This window comes from Bubalus bubalis, chromosome 5 (assembly GCF_019923935.1).
Source record: "Bubalus bubalis isolate 160015118507 breed Murrah chromosome 5, NDDB_SH_1, whole genome shotgun sequence".
Lineage (NCBI taxonomy): Eukaryota > Metazoa > Chordata > Mammalia > Artiodactyla > Bovidae > Bubalus > Bubalus bubalis.
This window is the reverse complement of record NC_059161.1, coordinates 21,761,552-21,786,729: the sequence shown is the minus strand read 5'-3', so window position 1 is coordinate 21,786,729 and position 25,178 is coordinate 21,761,552. Positions and strand designations below refer to the sequence as shown.

The 25,178-nt window shown below is 42.1% G+C and overlaps 1 long non-coding RNA gene across 1 annotated transcript in view; it reads right to left on the bottom strand.

The window, feature by feature from the left end:
• Positions 1–889: 889 nt before the first annotated feature.
• Positions 890–25,178, bottom strand: part of LOC123333654 — a 45,263-nt gene continuing 20,974 nt past the window's right edge. Inside the window, exon 3 of the long non-coding RNA XR_006551089.2 lies at positions 890–1,067. This is a non-coding gene — a long non-coding RNA (uncharacterized LOC123333654). The remainder of the gene's footprint in view (positions 1,068–25,178) is intronic.

Genomic DNA, 25,178 nt, shown 5'->3' with positions numbered 1-25,178 from the left:
AGGCAGTCAACCATCTGCCTCTAAAGTTTCTGCAGCAGCACTTAAACAGACGATGCTTTTTTGCCTGAGGAAAGTTATCTTCTTCCCTATGTTAGCTTATCCAAGGGAGACAAAGAGAGAGCTCTTGTATTATCCAGAGGAAGACATTGCTAGAAGGGTTTTCACAGATTATTTGAGTTTCCCTTACAGAGATGAGAAAATTGAAGATGTAATGTGACTTAGACATAGCAATTGGCACATAATAGGTGCTCAATAAGTAACCATTGAATACATGGATGAATTGAAAATTGAATAAAAGCTCATCTCAACTGTGGATGGCAGGCCTAGCCCTAATTAGACCTTGTACACCATGTCAAATGCCCTTATCAGGAGAATGAGCTGTGTTTTATCACTTACTTATTAGCTTGTTCAATATCCAGATTGTATGCAGCCCCTGTCCTGTGCTAGATATAATGCTGGACACAGGGGATATAGAGAGGTTTTAGGCAGCTCTTGGTCTCCCCCCTCCAAGAGACCTAGCCTATGTGAGCCTGGCCCCACTCTGATCTCCTCGCTAGTATTACTGGGTGTTCTATTTCTTTAATTCTTCAGTGTCCCTCCTGTTGACAAAGAAAAAGTTACTACTAGTAACACTAGTCATTTCAATGTGGAAATTACCAAACTTTGGAGATTCTGGATCCCTTCACATTATTAAAAATTATTGAGGACCCTAAAAGGCTTTTGTTTAATACATCTCTTTTACATTTTCCAGAAGAATTGTTAATGCTCACAATATTTACCATATTCAAAATTTTAAATAAGAAATGTTTAAAACAGTGATTTATTGATTCATTTAAATATTATTATCTAACACATGTTAACATAAATAACATTTTTATTTTTAATTATATTTTTCCAGTAAAAAGAATTTTTATGAAAATAATCACACTATTTTGCAGTTTTTCTAATATCTTTAAGAAAGATGTTGGCTTAAAGAAAGTAACTAGAATCTCATATCTGCTCCAATTTAATCTCTTGTGATGTCATATCTCATAACCTCTGGAAAGCTCTACTGTGCACATGAGAACCTGGAAGTGGAAAAATTAAATAATGTCTTAATATTATTTTTAACATTGTTTTGATTTCATGGGCCCACTGGTAGATCTTATGGACCTCACAAGGATCCTTGGACCACACTTAGAGATCTGAATATAATCTAACATTCCCTTTAAATGGAAAAAAAAAAAAGAGGGAAATTGGAAATACTAATACCTGGGCCTGTCAAATCTCTGAACAGGTACCCATGCAGAATGTAGAAAGCCAGATTGAGAATCTAGCCTCCTCTATGACCACTTAATTATTTTTTTTTAAGATTGGATGGCTACTCCCCAAGAATTTTTAGTACTGTCTGCATCAAGTCTCATGAAAGTTAAGGCAGGGTTATTGTTATGCCTTACATTGTTAAGACAGTGTTTCCTCTCCATGAATCCTGTTTGGTTCTTTTGAGTACCACGTGATTCACAAGGGTAAAGGAAGTTAGTTTAGAGGAAAAGATACAATCAATTACCCCTGTACCAATTCCATGCTAAATAAATACAGTCACTTTTATGCTAATGAAGCAAGAATAATTCACCCCCAAAACATTTTTAAACTTATGAAAACTGTCCCTTGTGTATATGTTAACCCTCTTACACCAAAAAGTATTAATGGAAAATTACAAAAATATGCAAAATACAGAATAATAAAAATGAAGATAACAACATTAATATAATAAACATCTGATAGTAAGTGAAGCCAGGGAGTGATACTATTTAGAAATGCAAGACAAAAAATAAAAATAAAAGCTGCATAATTATTTAAATCATTTAAATTTGATGTACAGATTTTTACGATAAGCTACAAGTTCACTTATATGCTAACATCATCTAACATAGCTTTACTGGAACTGAAACTGTGGGTCCTCATAGATGGGACAATGAGTAACACAGAGGAAATACATTCTTATAACCTGCTCACTTCTTATAGCTTACATACCAGCAAGGCCACAAATTTAATGTCTATAATATATTGAGTCTTGGTGATTCCAAACTCCTGAGTCTTGGTAATTCCAAAACTACTGGTACAAAGATTTTCAGTGGCTTTCTACCTTCAGTGATTCACATCCACACTCCCTAAGCCAGTGCTCAGGGATCCAACCTGATTTCCTGAAATTATCTTTCACTGTACTCCCATTCAAATCCTCTACCCAGACAGACTGTTATAGTCACTCCTTCAAACTCGGATTACTGGTTCTAGGCTTTTGTCTATTCCTCCCTCCCACTAAATGTATACCCTGTAGGTCTTCATTACTTTAGTGCTTAGACTGATCAGAGAAATATACATAAGTAATCCTTCTCCTCTTTAAGCTCTTTCTCACTCATTCTGTTTGTTTATTTTGTTTTGTTGTTGTTTCAGGAAGACTAGGATGGAACAGATAAAGTTATGTAGACAAGGACATCATGGTCTCTGACTCATTTGGTGCTGCCACACAACATATCCTCCCACCCCTTTTCCTTCCCTCTCCCTACCTCATCGACTAAGTTCCAAGTTAGGTGGTCATTCATTCCCTCATTCATTCAATCAACAAATATTCAAGAGTCTGCTGCCATTCTGAGCCACAAGATATAGCAGTGAGTGAGAAAGACCTAATCTCAGTCCATGAAGACAAAAGCACAAGTAAACCAATAAACAAACAAAAACAAACAAACAAAAAAACCTGCAAGTTATAGTTAATGCTATAAAAGTCTAAACAAGGAACTGAGATTGAAAGTAGTGTTTTAGATAGGGAAGACAAAGAAAGCATCCTCAGAGTGTTATTTAAGATAAGATCTAAAAAACAAGTGGGAGATGCCACATGAAAAGGAGGAAAGAACATTCAGATGAGTAAATGCGAATCAATTTCCTCATCAGTTAAACAGAAGAATAACAGTTCCTATCTTGTGTGGGTGATATGAGAATTTAATGTATTAATCCATGAAAAGCACTTAGAACTGGCCTGGCCTATAATAAATGCCATTAAGCTGGAGATGTAAATTACCATTCCAGGCAAAGGGGGCAAAATGTGAAAAACCCTTGATGTGTAAAGGAGTACAGTATGCTCAAGGGACAGAAAGAAGAGCATCATGACTACAGCATGGTGAATAAGGAGAATGTATAGTAAGAAAAGACTAGAGAGGAAAGGGCCAGAGCAAGTATGGCATGGTACACTCGACAGGTAAGTGCTGAGCAGGGAAGCTGCTGCTATGGGTAGAATGAACTGAAAGAATGAGATTGAAAGAAAAACCAATCAGGAGGCAGTTGTACTAGTCCAGGTGAAAGATGATGTAGGCCATGACTAAGCATAGCAATGGACACAGCAAAGTATTTGTAGGATGTGGATTGACAGGACTTGGTGGTAGATATAATATTCAGGACTTGGAAAATAGGTACCCAGGGTGCCTTTCTGGACTTACTCAGTTGAGAATGTATGCAAGTGACAATGTCAAGGAGACAGTTGGATTTATAAGTTTAGAACTCAGAAGAGAGGCTGAGAGAGAAAATACAAATATCAGAGACATCATTGTAAACATTGCATTTAAACACGTGAAACCAGAGTAGACCACCCAGGAGGAAACTTTTGGAGATGCAAAGAAGATTCAAGTCCAAGCTCTCAGGAACATTTTGTGTTTGGGTGGAAGAGAAAGAGACAGCCACAGAGACCAGGGAAGCAGGATCAGTGAGGTCAGAGAAGACTCAAGATAAAAGAATTTCTACAGAAACCAAGAAAAGAGACTGTTTCAAGAAGGAGAAAATAATCAGGATTTCCCCCAATATATTTTGAGGTCATCAAGATGAGAAAAGAAAGTGGATGTCGGAACAGGCAGGTCATTGGTGATCCTGGCAAAATTGCGTTCCACCAACTGGAGAAGAAAATGGCAACCTACTCCAGTATTCTTGCCTGGAAAATCCCATCAACAGGGGACCCTGGGAGGCTATGGGTCAAAAGAATCAGACACAACTTAGGGACTGAATCAACTGGTAAAGTCAGAAGCTTGAGCTGTGTAGGTTGACAGGAGATTGGGAGGTGAAGATACAGAAACAATGTATTTAGACAACTCTTTGGAGCAATTTGTATTAGAGAATATCAGAGAAATGGGAGAATGGCTGGATGGCATGTGGAGTTGAGGAAGACAGTCTTTCATGACTGACCAGTATTTACAGGGAATGAACTTTGGTTTCCAAGATTTTCCCTCAGAGATTCTAAGCTCCATCACCAAATACCAAATGGGTTGTGTCTTTCAGTTCAGTTCAGTTCAGTCGCTCAGTCATGTCCAACTCTTTGCAACCCCATGATCGCAGCACACCAGGCCTCCCTGTCCATCACCAACTCCCGGAGTTCACTCAGACTCACGTCCATCAAGTCAGTGATGCCATCCAGCCATCTCATCCTCTGTCGTCCCCTTCTCCTCCTGCCCCTAATCCCTCCCAGCATCAGGAACTTTTCCAATGAGTCAACTCTTCGCATGAAGTGGCCAAGTACTGGAGTTTCAGCTTTAGCATCAGTCCTCCAATGAACACCCAGGACTGATCTCCTTTAGAATGGACTGGTTGGATCTCCTTGCAGTCCAAGGGACTCTCAAGAGTCTTCTCCAACACCACAGTTCAAAAGCATCAATTCTTCAGTGCTCAGCTTTCTTCACAGTCCAACTCTCACATCCATACATGTGTGTGTTTGTGTGTCAGTCGCTCAGTCGTATCTGACTCTTGCGTCCCCATGGACTGTATAGCCCACCAGGCTCCTCTGTCCAAGGAATTCTCCAGGAAAGAGTACTAGAGAGGGTTGCCATTTCCTCCTCCAGGGGATCTTCCTGACCCAGGGATCAAACCCACATTTTCTGCATTGCAGGTAGATTTTTTTACTGTCTGAGCCACCAGGGAAGTCCCCTCTTTTCAGATATTATAAAAATTCCATTGTCATTAGGGAGGAAACTGAGGCACATTGACTGCCCACCCCAGGCCTGTATTTGTCAGTCCAAGGTCTAGCATACACCCTCTCACTCTCCACCCCCAGCAGAATGAGCTGCACACAGCAGCCTTTTGCCATGTATGGGGGTGGGGGAGGGTCTCAGGAGCCCATCTGTGGCCTGTGTTGGGCGAGGCTGGCCAGGGTCAAGGGCTGTGGGTGGGGGAGCAGGAGGAGGGGTGTAGTTGGAGGAACAGCTGCTGTGCCATGACCACTGGAAAAACCATAGCCTTGACTAGACGAACCTTTGTTGGCAAAGTAATGTCTCTGCTTTTGAATATGCTATCTAGGTTGGTCATAACTTTCCTTCCAAGGAGTAAGCAGCTTTTAATTTCATGGCTGCAATCACCATCTGCAGTGATTTTGGAGCCCAAAAAAATAAAGTCTGACACTGTTTCCACTGTTTCCCCATCTATTTCCCATGAAGTGATGGGACCAGATGCCATGATCTTCATTTTCTGAATGTTGAGCTTTAAGCCAACTTTTTCACTCTCCTCTTTCACTTTCATCAACAGACTTTTGAGTTCCTCTTCACTTTCTGCCATAAGGGTGGTATCATCTGCATATCTGAGGTTATTGATATTTCTCCCGACAATCTTGATTCCAGCTTGTGTTTCTTCCAGCCCAGCGTTTCTCATGATGTACTCTGCATATAAGTTAAATCAGCAGGGTGACAATATACAGCCTTGACGGACTCCTTTTCCTACTTGGAACCAGTCTGTTGTTCCATGTCCAGTTCTAACTGTTGCTTCCTGACCTGCATACAGATTTCTCAAGAGGCAGGTCAGGTGGTCTGGTATTCCCATCTCTTTCAGAATTTTCCACAGTTTCTTATGATCCACACAGTTAAAGGCTTTGGCATAGTCAATAAAGCAGAAACAGATATTTTTCTGGAACTCTCTTGCTTTTTCCATGATCCAGCAGAGGTTGGCAATTTGATCTCTGGTTCCTCTGCCTTTTCTAAAACCAGCTTGAACATCAGGAAGTTCACGGTTCACGTATTGCTGAAGCCTGGCTTGGAGAATTTTGAGCATTACTTTACTAGCGTGTGAGATGAGTGCAATTGTGCGGTAGTTTGCGCATTCTTTGGCATTTCCTTTCTTTGGGATTGGAAGGAAAACTGACCTTTTCCAGTCCTGTGGCCACTGCTGAGTTTTCCAAATTTGCTGGCATATTGAGTGCAGCACTTTCATAGCATCATCTTTCAGGATTTGAAATAGCTCAACTTTAGTCTTTAGTTGTGTCTTTAGTCCCTAAAGAGAGACCATGAAGCCATAAGAAAAAACTAGTCTTATCAATAATCTCACCTGGGCATTCCTCCTGATTTCCAACCCCTCTGTAGCTATTGTTTTACTTTTCCAGGCTCAGAAGAACATTCCTAAAGTTCCCACATCCCAATATCAAAATAACCTATGATACAATCAAGATATTAATTCTTGACTGGAAGATTTGTGTTCCATATGTCTTCATCCCCACCTGAATGCCGCAACATTCCCGTCTCACCTGGATGCAGAGAAAATCATTAAGTTTCAATGCACCAAAGCAGTGTTCATTTAGATCCATGCTACAGTGAGCCAAATATGCTCATTTAAATGTCAATAAACCCTACCTCCAACTGAGCTCATTTGTGTGGAGGGAGGGAGGATGGATGTGAGGAATAGCACTGAACCCCGTTAGCTCTCAAGATGTTATTAAAGAGGAGGAAGAACCAACCTCCCACTAATAGTTCCTAAATGCGATCACTTTCAATTTGTTCAATTCAGCAGATAAGTGATACACAGATTTGAGGCTTGGAATAAATTGTATCAAGAATTCTAATGCTGTAATGTTCTAGCAGAAACTGAGAGCACATACCTCCATCCAATGCTGCTGTATTATGTCATTTGGACCCAGCATGGCTGGGTAGTCTGCAAATATTCAAAAGTTAGCAAAGGTATGAAAAGCAAGGTCTGCTTCTATCACCAGCTGACCAAAACTCTCCCAGCTCTCTAACCTCCAACTACTAATCAATTGTTGGTTTTTTTCTTTTCTGTGCTTGATCTAAGGGCTGCAGAATGTCCACTGTGTACAGTGCTGTAACAGAGGAGAATACAAAAGCACTTCCCTAATCAAGATTCTACTTAAACTTTATATATTAATTATTGGCTGGTTTGAAGATAGAGGTTTTGCCTTGAAATGGGTCATTAGTGGCCATAAAGCAAAATGCTAAACCCCATCCCCTTCATCCAAAAGAACAGGGCAGTAAACATTTTCATTAAAGCATTTTATCAAGGCAGAAGTTCTTTCTAACCTAACAAATGATTAGTATCACCATTAATTAATGTGCTGGATGTTTATCCTTGGTATAAACATTAATCATTTTAAGATAATACGGTGGGGAGAAAGACTAAAAGGAATCTAATGTTTGTTTGGGTTCCCAGCGTGGGCTAGAAGCTGTAATAGGTGCTTTCCTTTCAGTAACGGGCTTAATTCATATGCCTCTCATATACGGTAAGTATTATTACCACTCCTTTCCTGATTAGCGGAAAGAGGGCTCTGGTTGTGTCAAGTGATTTGCCCAAGGTCACATACCTCGTGAACACGGAATCAGGAATTGGCTGATCCCAAAGTCCATATGCTCTTCCCACTCCACTGGGCAGCCTCCCTCACAAAATAACCCAAAACATATTATAAATGAGAAAGGGGAGGGAGTCAAAACAATCATCTGTAGGGTCAAGACTCTAGAGCATTCACTTTTACAAGAAATAAATCATGTTACCACACTGATCCATGCCAGTGAGTTAACTTCTCATTTATTCATTCCACAAAATAATCTAATTATTTCAAGCCACTAGAGAATATGAAATTATTGCTCCAGTGCACTAAATTGCTCACTAGTAACCTTAAAAAGCTAACCAAAAGATTTCAGTTATTTCTGGAAAACCCATCAGCTTATCAGCCAGGGAGAACTCATTCACTGCCCTCTGTAAATAGAAGCATCACTTTTCTGTCCAGCTCCTGAAATTTCACACACTCTAAATGACTGGATAAGCACAGCCATGGTGCCACATTGTTTCCTCCTTCAGCTTTGCTCAGAAGAGTTATTTAATCAGTCCTACTTACCTAAACCTGAAAATGGGGAAGGAGAGGGGAAGGGAGAGAAAAAGGGCACACACAGAGAAAGAGTACTCGCAGGCTGCATGTGTGTGATCCACTATTTATTTTTCTCTGTGTTGGTATGTTTAACCATCTCTAATAGACTCCATAAATGCCTTCCAAATCCAGTTTCAATGGTCTATTTGCTGCCTAGTATAGCATATAATCTTTTCCAAAAGTGGTATTGATCTTGTTAAGTCTCCTCATCATCTGGACTTTGAGCATCCCTCAGCAACATCATTCCTGTGGACAAACCACGTGCTTTTTTTATACAGCCACCCATTAACACTGTCTGAGAGCTGTTGCCTGCTAAAATGGGTCAGGAGACAGAGGGATAGTCATAATAATAGCCACCAGGTATTGAGAGGTAATGTACTAAACATTTTGTATACATTCTCTCCATTAGCCTCACAACAGCCCTATGGGGGAAGTATTATTATCCCCATATTTGGCCAGGAGTTATATGTTATCCCCATTTAAGACAGGGAAACTAAAAAAGGTTCAGTAATTGGTACCAGCTCATTCATTCTACTCAAAGGCACTCTATACCAGTTCTCTTCTCCCCTCTGTCCTTTCTTTCCCTACTGCCTATCACCCCCGGTTTTTTTGTTTGTTTGTTTGTTTGTTTGTTTTTGAGAATCCAAGAGATCAGTGTGATGTTTATTTCCTTACTTATTACTAAGAGCAGCATCCAATTCCATTGGGAATTTTGCAGTGAGAAGCGAAATGGAAAGTAAAGAAGTGAAGCATTGTCTTCCCATCCAAAGCTGAATACAGAATGAAATACAGACCCTAAGGCTGTATCCAATCTTTTCTGCCAACCAAACACTCTCTCCCCCTCTCCTCTCTGCCCCCTCTGTCTCTCTCTCTTTCCCTCTCTCTCTCTCTCACTCTCACACACTTTTCATGTGCTTCAGTCTTATCTGATCAAGTCCAGACCCCAGAAGACTCTGCATCTCCCATCTGTCTGAATTCATATTCCTCTCTATACACAGTCTTTTCCCCACCATTTCAGCCTGTCCAGATCCTCTTCATCCTCTGAAGCCCTACCAAAACCCACCTCTTCCTTGAGCATGTCCTTGTTCCTCTCAAGTCAAGATTAGTCTTCCTCCTCCTGTCCTCATTCTGCCCCATTACCTCTTTTTCATGGGTAGTCTTGTATTAAAGCTCATACATGTCTCTCCTCTCAACTAACTTGTGAGTCCCCAGATGTGACAAATTCCAGCTTGTTTATCTTTACAGCCACCCCTCTGTGCCCCGCAACTCAGAGCAGTCAGCACATAGTTTAACAGAGAATGGATCCTCACTACATGTTTAGAGTTGAACTGCCTGGGGCCCTGGCAGCCCATCAGCAATAGATATTGAAGCCAGAGACCCAGAGAAGACCTCAGCTGAGAATAGCACCTGTGAGCAAAGGAAAGCTTCTCTTTAAGCAGAATAAAAGAGAAAGCCGGAAAGAAAGAGTTACCACTCGGAAGCTCTGTCCCTAGTGCTGCCAGGCATTTGCATCCCTTTGGAATAGAGTTTCAACTCTTGTAGGCCTTCCTCCTTCAGGGATTCGGGAATGTCCAGCCCAGCCCAGCCCCTCACTGGGAATGTGCTGATGTGTATTCTGTTTGGAAAGGAGGGCAGTTTGAGAGCCATCAGTGAGACAACCTTCTGATACCTGATAAAGCAGGACACAGGGTACAATATGAAAAGAGTGGAAAGATCAATTGCATGGGCTGATTGGCAAGGCCTGGGAGGGGTTCCTGGGTGAGAACCAGAGATGAGCATAGCCTGCTGGAAGGACTGATGAGAAAGTGTCACCAAGCAGGGTGGATCTGGAAAAGGACCAAGTCGAGGGATAAAGACAAACTTTGCCCTGGTCTTTGCCCAGGACTGGCTCTCCTTGCACATAACTCAGTTGTCACCCCTGAGATGACAGGATGCTCTGCAGACAGCCTGCTTCCTTGCCCCGTGCCACTGACAGGGAAGATGCACCAGGCTGGTGAAGAGCGGTGACCTGCCTACTATCTCTTTATGATCCTCAGCAACACAGCGCGTGTAAGGTAGAGAGGGGAGGGGAGCCAAGGGAGGAGCAGACACCCGCCTCACCCCTCGACATTCAGGTGACCCGATTGTGTCAGCACCACTCGTCCCCCCATCTGTCACAGTGTCAGCTCCTGCTGGGGCCCCAGGATCCACAGAGGTTGCTCCATGTGTCGCCCCATTTATCTTTGCAGGCAGCAGCGCTGATGTGTTTGACAGTTCTATTTGTTATCCTACAAAGCAGGGTCCCCACTCTTCAAAGCACCGGGAAGAAAAGCCAGGGATGCAACAGGACCCAGGCAGAAAGAGGCACTGGGAGAAATGCGGAGAAGGAGGTCTGCAGTGTCTGCACACCTAACAGAGGCGAGAAGAGGGATCAGGCAACTCAGGAAAAGCAAGCCCTACATCTTGCCTTCTGGAGGCTGCTGAACCAGCAGAAAGTGTGCGTGTCTAGATGTGTGAGTGTGCTCAGAGCGTGACTATCAGATGACGAGAAGGGTCTGGTGTGTCTCGGCGGGACTGACCCCAGTGTTTCTAGCCAGCTCATTAACGTTCTGCCTTCCTATCTTCCCCTCGCCCCACCCACACCCCTTCTTCAAAGAGGGGGGCTAATGGAGACATGGACCTCCCTGGTGGCTTAGACAGTAAAGAACCTGCCTGCACTGCAGGAGACCCAGGTTCAATCCCTGGGTTGGGAAGATTCCCTGGAGAAAGGAATGGCTACCCACTCCAGTATTCTTGCCTGGAGAATTCCACAGACAGAGAAAGCTGTTGGGCTATAGTCAACAGGGTTGCAGAGAGCCAGACACAATTCAGCAACTAACACTAACTAACTAATGGAGACACGGGTCCTCTGCCTGCTGACACCTCAAGTGCCCCCTTCCTGGGTTATGACATTTATCACAGTCTGTGCTTAGAACCAGACTCTGTCTTTGAAAATATTCTACTCCTGGCACAGCCCTGGTTTCCCCCACCCCCCACAGAGCTCTCAGTCTGGCAAAAAGCCCTCCAAGAGTAACAAACACCCTACAAGAAGTTGCTATGCAGCACAGATCAGACTGCATTCTGTACCAAACGCTGACAACAGGGGGTCTCATAGGGTCTTGGGTCAACTAGACTCAGGAAGGAGCACCCATGGAACTGGGCTGTGTTGCCAGGTTAAGAGAACATCACAGTGACTGTCAGTTACTTGCATATGTCAGGGACCTGACATTTAGTGTGTCCTTCAGTCTTCACAACAACATATGACACAGGTACCATTATCAGCCCCAGTTTACAGATGAGGAGACTGGGGCACCAGGTCTGTTTTGCCCAGGTAGAGCTAGACTTTGCACCCAGTCAGGCCAACCATCAGCCACAACAGTGCATTATCCCTCAGAATAAGGACTAACTGTTACCCCCTCCTACACCTAAGGTTGCCAACCATTCTGGCTAACCTAGGACCATATCGGTTTTAGCAGTGACAGCCTTGTGCCCTGGAAACTCCTCAGACATAAGCAAACTGGGACAATTGGTCACCTACCTGCAGCCCAATTCTCCATGAAAAGTGAAAGTCACTCAGTTGAGTCTGATTCTTTGTGACCCCATAGACTGTAGCCCACCAGGCTTCACTGTCCACAGGACTCTCCAGGCAAGAACACTGATGTGAGTGGTCATGCCCTTTTCCATATTCCTCCCCCAACACACACACAACCACACACACACATGAACACATCTTCATTTTTTTCTCTCTCTCCTGATTACTATTACATGAGCATAACCCAGTCAGAAGCTGCCATCCTGTGTAAACTTTAAGGAAGGAGGCAACACTCCCAGGCTCAGGCCCAGGTAAGGCTTGAGATCCTCACCCAGGAGAACCTCTCCTGCTCTTCACGGACCCTCCCTGCCGGCACCTGCTGCCTAAAGCCTGGCTGAGCCACTGAAGGTCACAGAGAAACTCAGGGGGGCCAAGACCCAGTACTGAACCTTTGGGATTCCTCCATAATAAGATGTATTACTTATAGGATACACCTAGCTAGTTCAATAGGCTGTGGGGTGTTGATTGATGGAGAAAGGAAACCAGTTGTTACTATCAGACTAATTGCTGTCTTTTGTGGTTCCTTAGCTGGTTCCAAATGAATAAACGATCTGAAATTCTGGGCCTTGGGGATCCTTAAGAATGAATGGTATAGAAGGAGGGCAAGATGACTAGACCTCCAGGTTTGGTCAACGTTTAATGGAACAAGCATGTTCTTAGCATCCAAAAGGATTGCAATAAGGATTCAATGAAATAAAATAGGAAAACACCTAACTACATAGTAGATATTCTGTAATTAGTATCTATTACATTTTTATCATTATCATTATTATACCATCTGGCTAAAAAAGTCCTCTATCCCACACTGTTTATGGCTTTACATGGAGCTTGGGAAGGGGTAGGAGGGGAAATGAGTGGCAGCACTTATATTTGAGAACATCTTTGACAGGCTGGCAAGGCAGATTGCTGTGCATTCTGGAAGCTGGGGGACCATCTTTATTAAGAGGACAAGTATAAACACCACCTTCAAGGAATTGCCAAGGGAGGTCCAGCAGTGAGAGTGTGCCACGAGGGTGGGGTGGGGCAGGGGAGAGCATTAGGAAAAGTCGGGAAGCAAGTTCCACTGTGGAATCTGGGGTGGGGTTTGATGGAGGGGTTACCCTACCTTCATCCAGCCCCATTGACAGCAACAGTGATAGAAAGCAGTAACAATACTTACTAATAATAGTACTTATATAGTAATAGCTACGTCTGAGTTCTGATTGCAGGTGCACATTAATGTAGGAATTTTCCATGTACAATCATTTCATTTTTATCTTAGAGATGTAGAAACCACTCTGGACAGCTAAACCGACTAGTTCAGTATCACTAGCCAGCAACAGGGTCTGAACTTAGGGACTTTTGAGCCAGTTTGGGTTCTTTTCCCAAAGCCATACTGCCTCCCAACAAATAAACGATTTCCCAAATGATTATGACAAAGCTAAACTAGAGCAGACAGTGTAAGAACTCCAACCATCCTCTTGGAGAGGGTGTGATTTGGAATTTCAAAAGACCAGAGCAGGGGCTGCGAAGAACTACAGGCCTGTCTCCTGCTACTGCCCAGGTCTTTGTCAACCCAAAAGGGCTTTAGGGAGAAGTGACCAGGAACGCTGATGGCTTCTAATTTTACCTTCTCCAAGGGTTCTCTTGGGCAACGTTGTTAAGCTTCTGAAGCTACCATGCCTCCAGTTCATGTCCCTCCTCCACACTGTTGTCAGGGATCCCAGTGATATCCCTGCTTGGAAGAGTGGACTGACAAGAAATTGGGATGAGCACAAAGCTGGCCCATGGCTAAAGGAAGACAGGCATGTTGGTTTTTTCACTCCTGGCTGAGCATCCCACCACCTGCCAAGTGATATTCAACCTCCAAGGTTCTGAGAGAGCCACTGGACAGGGAAATACAGCCCAAGAAGCCACTCTCACTTGTCAATTTCCTAAACAAAAGAGGATATCTCCCCAGCAAAAACAAGAATGTCACTTATTCTCATGAGAATATCTCCATTTGTTCATGCTGGAAATTGGTGCTATATCTTTCAAATGACTTTAATATCTCTCATCATTTATTCAAAGAATGCCCTTGGGAATGATTTTTTAGGAGTTTTTACTTCTATATATTTTTCTTTTTTACATTTGAGCATCCTTTATCTTACATTAAAGTCCTTTATACTCATATTTTCACTACCTCTCCTTGTACTATATAAGGGATTGGTCATTGGGCAATACCTTTCCCATCACATCACTGGGGAATGTAGTTTTCCAGCAAATATCTATGCATATCCTTTTAAAACATACCCTCTCTCAAATTCCTTCTGCCAGGCAAGTGGCACACCAACTTATCAAGCAAGTAAACAAAACATGTGAGATATTTTCCCCTGCTCTTCCTTCGGCAGATCCCTAGCCCTGTTGACCTAGGCTGTAAGTGAAGAGGGGCAAGCTGCTCACCACTTTGACAGTTTTAGACATGAACCTTAGCTCTTGGTTGAGTGGTGGCACCTGAGCTTCGCCAGCTACTAAGCTGGAAAGAAATACGATGTCACAAGGAAGAACAATACCTATGCATAAAAGCAGAAAGTTTGTATATATACTAAATATACATATTTATATGAATTATCACTCCCAAAAGAACTGTAGTGACAGTTTAAACTAGACGACGACTCTAACCAGACAACTCAGTAAAGGGCCCAGCAGACAAACGCAACAGCCTCTGACCAGTGACACTGCCAGGAATATCATGGAGGAGCCTCAGTTTTGTAGGGACAGCTGGCGTCCCCTAAGCCAGATCCTACCATGTTTGCTTAGAGGATCTAATTCCAGACCCTGTCAGGCTCTTTCGTTTCTTAGCTTTTCTTGCACAAAGAGGGTCAAGATGCCAGGACAGAAAGAATATTGAGCTTAAAGGAAAAGGCCTGGCTTTGTGTTCCAGATCTACCACGTTTCTTTACCTCAATTCCTTTATCAGTGAAATGGAATGCACAATATCTTTCCCACAGACCTGAGGTGATTGTTGTGAGATCCCAATTAGAGTTGTAACTTGTAAACTGTAAAGTGGTATAAAGTCATGGGAGGTAACTTTCTTGCACTGTGTGATAGATTTAGGTTTGGGGGCAGATGCAAAAGGCCTTACAGACCAACCCCCACCTCCACTTCCAGGCTGTGCATTCCACTGAGGCTGGAGTGGGTTCATCCCAATGCTTGACAGCATTTTGTGGAAGCAGTTATTTACGAAATGTGGGAGCCAAGCACTGTGCACCTGCGGGTCTTTGAAGGGAGTACATTGCACGACCTCGGAAGTGGTGGTGACTTGTACGATTAATACTCCACATGAACAGAGAGACTCTCTCAAATGTATTTTTCACTATTTTGGAGGTTTTGTTTTTTTAGGGCAAAGGTGAGTTAAAAATGGAGACAGGCAAGGAGAGGGAGAAGAAAGAAACTGGAACAACCCAGGAAACAGTCATGAAGTCTTCAGGATACACTTTGTCAGGCTAGATGCCCACTGGACCTCCAACACAGCATGTTCTAAGGAAAATTCAGCATCACCCTGATTGGGCCTGCTCACCCTCTTATGTCCCGTGTCAGACAATGGCCATATCATCCATCTGTTCCAACCTGAGCATCATCCTGGATTCCCCTGATGCTCCATTCCCTTAATCCAAGTCCCATGATAGTACATCCTTAAAATGTCCTCTCCAGGGATAAATTAGGGGTTTGGGATTAACATATACACACTACTATACATAAACTACATCACTGACAAGGACCTATTGTGTGGCACAGGGAACTATACTCAATATTTTGTAACAAGCTGTAGGGAAAATAATCTGAAAACTAATATATATGTATAACTGAACCACTTTGCTATACACCTAAAACTAACCCAACATCGTAAATCAGCTACACTCTAATGTTTTAAAAATCAACTCTACCTCCGTTTACTTCAGTGCTATGATTACTGTCCTGGTTGGGGCCCTCATCACTGCTGGCCTGGATTATCACAAATGTCTCTCAAAATTCCCCTGTCTTGTTTTCTCCCTTGAATAAATTCTCCATATTTCTGATTCCTAAAACCAAGTCCAGTTGTGTCACTTCCCTTGGCTTCTACCTTCCTCTGTGAGTTCACTTCTTGCTTTTCTCTCCACACCTCTGGGCTCTTTGTCCTATCCTAACTTTCCTTGCTTCCAGAACTTTGCACCTGCTGTTCCACCAACCTATTGGTACCCACTTCTTCTGTGTAACCCCTTCTCATCCCAGAGGCTTCCAGACTCATGGGTTCCATTCATTGTCCTTCTCCAGTGCTTCTTGTTTACAGCTGTTTGGCTGGTCATAGAAATTAGCACATTGTATGGTAAGAACTGGTTCGCTGACTTATTTCAAGGCCATGAACACTTGTAAAGCAAGACCCAGATCTTATTTTATCTCTATGTGTTCAGCACCTACAATATGACTGGAACACAGGAGGTGCTCCATAACTAATAGTTGATTTAAGTAGCAGTGAACTGAAATGAATCCCATTGACTTGGTCAGAAGAAGTCAAAAGATGCCTGGGGCTTCTGGGCCAGAGGACATGCCTTGGTTCCCTAGCCCAGTAACTTGACAACTGAGTAGAACTTTCCCACAAGTCAGATCTCTACCAGGAGCCACTAAACCTACTCCAGAGCTAACAAAAATATGCCATTTGCCCCCAAATAAACCTGGCTTCCCAGCATAACCCATCTTCACAAGTAAATGTTCATGAACTTGGATGCAGAAAGGGCCTTGACAATAGTCCCCAAACCATCACTTCAACCTCTTAATAGGCACAGTGAATATACGTTTCTCAAATCAATAAATGAATGTAAATCAGGTTTTGATATATGTCCTATGTATTCTGCAGCATAAAGGAATAAAATTGTTCCATTTCCTCTTTCTACACTGTTGGTAGATATGTAAATTGGCACAGCCTCTATGGAAAACAATATGGAATTTCCTCAGAAAACTAAAAATAGAACTACCATATGATCCAGAAATCCCACTCCTGGGCATGTATCTGGATAAAACTATAATTCCAAAAGATACATGCACTCCTATGTTCATAATGGCACTATTCACTGTAGTCAAGATATGGAAACAACCTATCTCCAGTAAACAGATGAATGGATAAAGGATATGTGGTACATATATACAATGGAATGCTACTCAGCCATAAAAAGAATGGAATAATGCCATCAGCTGCAACATGGATGGACAGAGATTATAATACAAAGTGAAGTAATTCAAATAGAGAAAGACAAATACCATTATGTTGTTGCTTCCGTTAAGTTGCTAAGTCATGAACAACAACGAGTTGCTAAGTCACTCCAGCACACCATGCTTCACTGTCCTTCACAGAAGAACCTGGAGAGCTACAGCCCATGGGGTCACAGAGAGTCAGACACGACTGAGTGACTAACACAACAAATACCATATGATGTCAGTTACATCTGGAATCTAAAGTATGCTACAAATGAACCCATCTACAAAATAGAAACACTCACAGAGAGAACAGACTTGTAGTTGCCAAGGGTAGCAGGCAGGAGGAAGAGGGATGGATCCTGGATTCAGAAGATGCACACTACTACATTTAGAATGGATAAACAACAAGTTCCTACTCTATAGCACAGGGAACTACATCCAATCTCCTGGGATAAACCATAATGGAAAAGACTATTTCAAGAAGAATATATATATATAACTGAATATATATATGTAACTGAATATATATATATATATATATATATATATAACTGAATCACTTTGCTGTACAACAGAAATTAGCACAACATTGTAAAGCAACTATATTTCAATAAAAAAAATTGTTCTCTTCCCTTCCTCCTCCACTGGGCCTGTAGGAAGATGGCACACCTGTGCCATTGGTGAAGAAGATGGCTCTTCTTGACTTTCCTTTCCTGCAAATGACATTCTATATGGTCAAGTTTGCCAGAAGTCAGGCCTCATTCTCTATATATTGTTACATGAAAACCAATCATTGTGTTTCTCAGGGTCACTTCAGCTTTCTTACAGACCTGAATTGTCCCCAAGGCTCAGGAGGTTGTGTAATGCAATACACTGCTGAAATGGCCACAAGGTTTCATCTGCCTTCATCCGAGCACTTTTCCATGTGACTTCTCAGCTCCTCCCACCAAAAAGCAGAGTCTCTTTCCCCTTCCTTTGAACCAGGCTGGCTTGTGATCTGCTTTGCACGACAGAATGCACTGGGAGTGAGAGTGTGCCAGTGTTGAACCCAGGCCCCAAGAGACCTTTCATGCTTCTACATTCTGTCTTGGAACCCCACTACCACTCTGCAGACAAGCCCGGTCTAGCTTGCTGGATCATATAAGACACGTGACCTGATAACCACTGCAGTTATCTATCGCAGTAAAACAAAGTGTCTCAAACTCAGTGACTTAAAACAGCTATCATTTATTTTCCTTACAAACCAGCACTTTGAGTAGGGCCTGGTCCTGGCAGCTCATCTCTCTCCCTCTGGCATCAGCTGGGCAGCTCAAAGGCCTGAGGGGACCAGACACCCAGGAGCTAGGGTCACCGGTGGCTCCCTTACTCACACGTCTGCTGGCTGTCATTTGGGACCTCAACTGGGACTGTGGACTGGACATCCACACGTGGCCCCTCCAAGTGACTGCTCCGCAACCTCACAGCATTGTAGGTAACTTCCAGGAGCAAAGCCATGAAGGGAAGAAAGTGGGAGCTGCCATTTTCTCAAGATCTAAGCCTAGAAATCAGCCGAACATTACTTCTGACACCTTCTATTGGTCCAAGCAGTCCCAAAGGCCTGCCCAGATTCAAAGGAAAGGGGCAGAGATGAGAAAACTGCAATGTCAAATTGTAAAAAGGGTATGTGGAATAAAAATATACTGTGGTCATCTTTGGAAAATACAACCTGTCACAGCTTCATCAGTCTAGTCAACAGTCAACTGACTGCCAGACACACAAGGGAAACCATCCTAAACCAGTCAGCCAGACACACACACACACACCTGTCAGCCAGAGGACTGACTGCAAATACATGAACAAGCTCGACTAAGATTAGCTGACCCTGACCCAGATCAACAGAACCTGTCAGCCGATACAGGCTTGCAAGCAACAATACGTGATTATCGTTTTAAGTCATTAAGCTTTAGGATGGTTTGCTACACAGAAATAATCCTGGCTCTACCACCTATTAGCAAGTTAAGTACTTTGACCTCTATTTCCTTGCCTATAAATATAGTAATAATAATATGTACATCACGGGATTATAAATTGTTAGGATTTGATGATATAATGCATCTTCCATGCCTAGCACAAAGTGCCAGCACTGTGTTCCTAAATAACTGCTCCCTTCTCATCCTCACGTATCCGGGACTGTAAGGAAGGTTACTTTCTCCTCGTTCCTTGTTCTTCATCCTTTAAGGTCACAGAATCTTGACTGTGTGTCAATCTCAGTTCTGCCTTGCAAAAGGTGACTTTCACAATGAACTCTCCTTACTAATCAATTAAACTACTGAGAATTTTCAAAATCACTCAACTATTCCAGGAGAAAGGAGAAAGGGCAGGACAAGAGGTGAACTGTATGATCCTCCTAATGAAAATTTCAAGGAGTCTTGGTTTATAAACACTGCAAAAATCCATTCTAAACAAAAACATCAGCTTTTCACTGTGGCTTGGATATTAGCCAGCAATGAGAGAGAGATTGACCTGATTTAGGGTTGGTTGCACAATATGAAAAGTGATTTTTTTTTTTCCTTTCCCTAGACCTAGAGCTAATAGCTTTGTTTGTCCCTGACAAACAGAAGAGAACACTGCGCTATCCCCTTTAAAATCTGCAAGCGCACAAATAGAGCCTTGCTTCGAGTTAACTCTACATGCACTTTGGAGCTGCAGCAGTTGACATGAAATTGTCTAAAGCAGGGGGTCCAGAAGGAATGCATCACATGCTGATACTCTTGGCCTAACTAAGCTCCTGAGAGGAGGGGGACCTGAGACATTTTCAAGAAAATGCAAAATCAAAAGATGGTAGTTTGACTAGGCTTTGCCCCAACAGTAACAACTCAAAGTTATATTTGCAGGGAATTTTCATTCAGTAAAGATCCTTGGGTCCATGCTATCCTTTTAACCTATGCAACAATTCTGTGTGACAAAGAATAAGTATCAGTATTCTCCTTCTACCGATGAGGACAGTTCTGTGACTTGGTTAGTGGTTTAGAGGTTGCCAAACTTTTATTAAGCTCCCAAACCAGAGAATTTGTCAGAAATTCAGATTACTGGATTCTACCCCAGATACTTGACCTTAATGATTATGGGGTGGAGCCCAGAATTCCATGTTTTGAACAATAACCTGGTTGATCCTTTGATAACATTGCCCCAGTCTGATGTTTTTCCTAGCATGCAAAATCAAAGGATGATTTTTGGAACTCATGCACACAAATAAATCCTGTGTTTTCATGGCTTGTTACTCTTGAGAATGTGAAAATATCATGGGTCGTATCATGCCCTCTTGAAATGAAACTATTACCTTTAGCGAAAACCTCACAGAGCACAGTTAATGGGTTAAGTTGGTGTTTGATCTGACTGCCAACACCATAGTATTTAGCTTAGATGAAGATTTTTTTCCCCTGCAAGATTTGTCTTCCTAATACATCTGACTTCAGATGACATTAAAATTAAATTAAATTGTTTCTTCTTATACTCCCACCATGGCATGGAAGAAAAAGAAGTAAGGAGAACCTTAAGAGTGTTCGAGGACAGAAAGGACAAATGATCGACTCTAAAAGCTGAAGAGAGCTATGGTCATTATCTGGTCCAGCTTACACTGACTGAGATGAAGAAACAAAGAAATAGAGATGTTAAGGGTCACAGACAAGCCAGCCTTGCCCAGAATAGTACAAAACAACCATTATACAGTTCAACTGCCATTTGAAAACTTTGTGAGAGCAGTCTTAAGTTCTTTCTCTCAAAGTTGACCAACAATCTACCATATTTGCCCATCCTCTTCTGGGGTGAACTACACAAATGAGAAGCTTGCAGATATATAGTATTATTATTACTTTAGGACATTATATTCTCCTTCTATGAATGACTATGATTGAATATATTGTTTCATGAAAGCTTTTACCCCTTGGAAAAAAGCCACCTTACTACCTGAAGATATAACCAAAAATGAACCTGCCTGCCAATGCAGGAGACATAAAAGACCCGGATTCCATCACTGGGTTGGGAAGATCCCCTAGAGGAGGCCATGGCAAACCACTCCAGTATTCTTGTCTAGAGAATCCCATAGACAGAGGACCTTGGCGGGCTACAGTCTATGGGGCCACAAAGAGTTAGACATAACTGAAGTGACTTAGCATGCACACATTCTTGTCTCTTCATAAGAGATGCTCAACAACTGTTTGATGTATGAATCCATGAGTGTAAACAGAGCAAAGGCATTTTGATGATCTAGACTTAGATGTGAAAATTGAAGCATAATAAGGGAAATTCTAGAGAAGAAACATAGAAGATATGTAATATGAAGTTAACATCAAGTTAAATTAGATCAGCCAGAGGAAAGAGGTCTCAACATCTTCTGGAATATATCAGAAAGGACCTTGATGCTATCAAGCAAATATATGGTACCTGCCACTTCTTCAGCATCTTGACCTATGTAAGCAAAAATGAGTTCTACCTGTCCAGTGGATAGAGGGCCATCCTACTCAAAGTAGTCCTCTCCACTATGTAAATCAATGCACACATTCACGTTCTGAAGTTCAAGAAGCTTTTGCCTTGATCTAGTAGCTAAGATCTATCAACAATCCTCTTGCAACCCATCCTATAAAAGTTTACAAGTACAAAAACTCTAACATCACATCAACAAAAGTCATGCATAGAGATGAACTAAAATGCTTTCCAGTCCCTCTTTCCCCTCATGGGAATATAGAAAACCTACATTTCCTAGCTTCCCTTGCAGTCAGGTTTGGGACCATGTGACCAGGTTCTGGTGAAAAGAATATGGGAATAAATAATGTTTGCCATCCCCAAGCTGAACATAGAACATCTCACATTATCATCTTCGTATCATATCATTGTCTATCAGTTGGGGAAACTAAAGATCCAGTGGAAGACATCAAAAAGGCCATAGCAATCATGGGAGCCACAGGATAAAATGGTACCCGGTTACTACCTCAATTCTGGAGGGAAACCCTTCAGGAGAGCTGTAGCCGCAGGCTGTAGTCCAAGGGGTAAGTAAACCTCTGTTAATATACAACAGCAGGACTTGGGGTGTCTTGGTTATATTGTGCAGTCTGTTCTAATTATTATGAGTCATATCTTCATGACTAAAGAACTGAGTCTCTAATAGGCATATCTATAAACCAATATAATACAATATACTCAGAAGATGAAACAACTTCTGGGGAATTTTTTGTCTCTTATGGAGAAAAGAGATTCAATAATATAAACACTGAGAAACAAGAGCAAACGGAAAGTCATTCATCTATTTGTGGAATTAAACACTTTCTTTGGCATACTTTTGTCTCTTTTATATCTGAAACGGAATGAATTATTTATTTTGGTGACTATATAATCAAATCCATTCAACAGAAAATCTGAACTACTCTCTAGTAGAGCTCAGCTTTGTCTTTTCTTTTTTATCAGAAATGTTCGTCTTCATATCAGACTTCTGGTGCTTCTAGGAGACAAAAATTCTAAGTATAATAGCAATGCATTTAATGAGCACTTACTATGTATCAAGAGCATTCTCACAACCACCCTATGAGATAGGCACCAATTTACAAGGTGAGAAAATTAAGGTAGAGAACGTTCGACAGGTATCCTCATGCCACTCAGATTATAAGTTATTTAAGCCAAATCAAGGTCTGTTCATTCTCATTCAAGAACCTGCCCTCTTAACCACCTCAGCTTACGTTCTTCTTCAATGCCAATTTGCATGCTCATTTTCTCTGGCTTGTCTGTGAATATCACATAGGAACCATTTTCTTAGAGACAGAATTCCAAATTGGCTATGAAGCCAGTTACTTTAATTATGCTCTGGTAACTTTCTTAAATGGACCTCTGAATTGGCCCTTATTTTTTACTCAAAGCTCTGCCTATTCATGAATGTAACCCAGCTTCTTTTGACTTATGAATTCTTCAAACTTTTCCAACTATTTTTTAAAGGCTATGGTTCTTCATACTCCTTAATGACTTAAAGGGGTATTTTCTTTCCATTACAAATTTCAAGCCTGCTTACCTTTTAAATATTCAATATTTTGCTATTATAAGAGCAATAGTGTTATTTGATGTCCCACTTGCCTTGGGCCTTGTTTTAAATGTCTTTGTAGCAAAGGGTGATGCCAGCAGGAGCATTCACCCTACTTCTTGGTTTACAGAGCATCCATACAGCTGTCTGATGTGAGACCCTGGGTTGAACCCAGAAGAATATGAGAACCCAGACTAATTACTCTCTGGAGAGTTGTATACTACCCTCCTCTCCCCACCACCTCCAAACACACACACACACACACACACACACACACACACACCCCTATCTGCTGGCAAAATGAGGTCACAATAAACATGCAGAAAGTATTACATAGAAAACAAAGAAGGGCATTGTGAGGCACAATTCCCTAGCCCACTTTTCTTTGTTACTGGAAGTTCTGTGGACTAATAATATTTATAGACAAATGTACAGAAGTATGTATTTTTGTGTGCCTCTGTACAGGATATTAAAATGGGACTTCAGGCTAAAATCTTGAAACATAGATATCACTTTGCCATCATGAGGAATTTCAAAGGAATAAACAAAAACTAATCAACCCTCCATCCTTTCATTCATGTCAAAGGTATAAGATTGTAACATGTGTGTTCAGTTCAGTTCAGTCACTCAGTCGTGTCCGACTCTTTGCAACCCCATGAATCACAGCACACCAGGCCTCCCTGTCCATCACCAACTCCCAGAGTTCAGCCAAACTCATGTCCATCAAGTAGGTGATGCCATCCAGCCATCTCATCCTCTGTCGTCCCCTTCTCCTTCTGCCCCCAATCCCTCCCAGCATCAGAGTCTTTTCCAATGAGTCAACACTTCGCATGAGGTGGCCAAAGTATTGGAGTTTCAGCTTTAGCATCAGTCCTTCCTGAGAACACCCAGGACTGATCTCCTTTAGGATGGACTGGTTGGATCTCCTTGTAGTCCAAGGGACTCTCAAGAGTCTTCTCCAACACCACAGTTCAAAAGCATCAATTCTTCGGCACTAGCTTTCTTCACAGTCCAACTCTCACATCCATACATGACCACAGGAAAAAACATAGCCTTGACTAGACGGAACTTTGTTGGCAAAGTAACGTCTCTACTTTTCAATATGCTATCAAGTTGGTCATAACTTTCCTTCCAAGGAGTAAGCATCTTTTAATTTCATGGCTGCAGTCACCATCTGCAGTGATTTTGGAGCCCAAAAAAATAAAGTCTGACAGTGTTTCCACTGTTTCCCCATCTATTTCCCATGAAGTGGTGGAACCAGATGCCATGATCTTCGTTTTCTGAATGTTGAGCTTTAAGCCAACTTTTTCACTCTCCTCTTTCACTTTCATCAAGAGACTTTTTAGTTCCTCTTCACTTTCTGCCATAAGGGTGGTGTCATCTGCATATCTGAGGTTATTGCTATTTCTCCCAGCAATCTTGATTCCAGCTTGTGCTTCTTCCAGCCCAGCATTTCTCATGATGTACTCTGCATAGAAGTTAAATAAGCAGGGTAACCATATACAGCCTTGACATACTCCTTTTCCTATTTGGAACCGGTCTGTTGTTCCATGTCCAGTTCTAACTGTTGCTTCCTGACCTGCATATAGGTTTCTCAAGAAGCAGGTCAGGTGGTCTGGTATTCCCATCTCTTTCAGAATTTCCCACAGTTTGTTGTGATCCACACAGTCAAAGGCTTTGGCATAGTCAATAAAGCAGAAATAGATGTTTTTCTGGAACTCTCTTGCTTTTTCCATGATCCAGAGGATGTTGGCAATTTGATCTCTGGTTCCTCTGCCTTTTCTAAAACCAGCTTGAACATCTGGAAGTTCACAGTTCATGTATTGTTGAAGCCTGGCTTGGAGAATTTTGAGCACTACTTTACTAGCATGTGAGATGAGTGCAATTGTGTGGTAGTTTGAGCATTCTTTGGCATTGCCTTTCTTTGGGATTGGAAGGAAAACTGACCTTTTCCAGTCCTGTGGCCACTGCTGAGTTTTCCAAATTTGCTGGCATATTGAGTGCAGCACTTTCACAGCATCATCTTTCAGGATATGAAATAGCTCAACTGGAATTCCATCACCTCCACTAGCTTTGTTTGTAGTGATGCTTTCTAAGGCCCACTTGACTTCACATTCCAGGATGTCCTGCTCTAGGTGAGTGATCACACCATCGTGATTATCTTGGTTTGGTTGTGAAGATCT